We start from the raw sequence: 361 nt of genomic DNA on the forward strand, positions 1-361 counted from the left end.
CATCTCACACATAGAGAGAGCTGTCCAGCGTCTCTCTATATGGGCATCTTCTCATAACCGCTTTTGCGCATCACCTCGATGTTGGCATGACTTGTATGCTGGAATCGATGGATGCGTGAGGAAAAAACGGCCTCTTCCATTCCTTCTCAATCTTTATATGAAAAAACAGGAAGAAAGGAAGGCTCACCTGAGCTGGAGGGTTATGGCCAGAAAAATAACGTTCATCTAGATATTTCGCGACATTACTTTTTTCACCCGCTTCACGGTAAGTAAAGCCTTGCCGTGGCGTGATCCATAATTTCAAAAAGCTCATCATACGCAGGGCAGGAGGATTGGGAAGCCTCAGCTTCTTTGCCCTCCT

This window comes from Sinocyclocheilus grahami, unplaced genomic scaffold (assembly GCF_001515645.1).
Source record: "Sinocyclocheilus grahami isolate Dianchi unplaced genomic scaffold, SAMN03320097.WGS_v1.1 scaffold888.1, whole genome shotgun sequence".
In the NCBI taxonomy this organism is placed as follows: domain Eukaryota; kingdom Metazoa; phylum Chordata; class Actinopteri; order Cypriniformes; family Cyprinidae; genus Sinocyclocheilus; species Sinocyclocheilus grahami.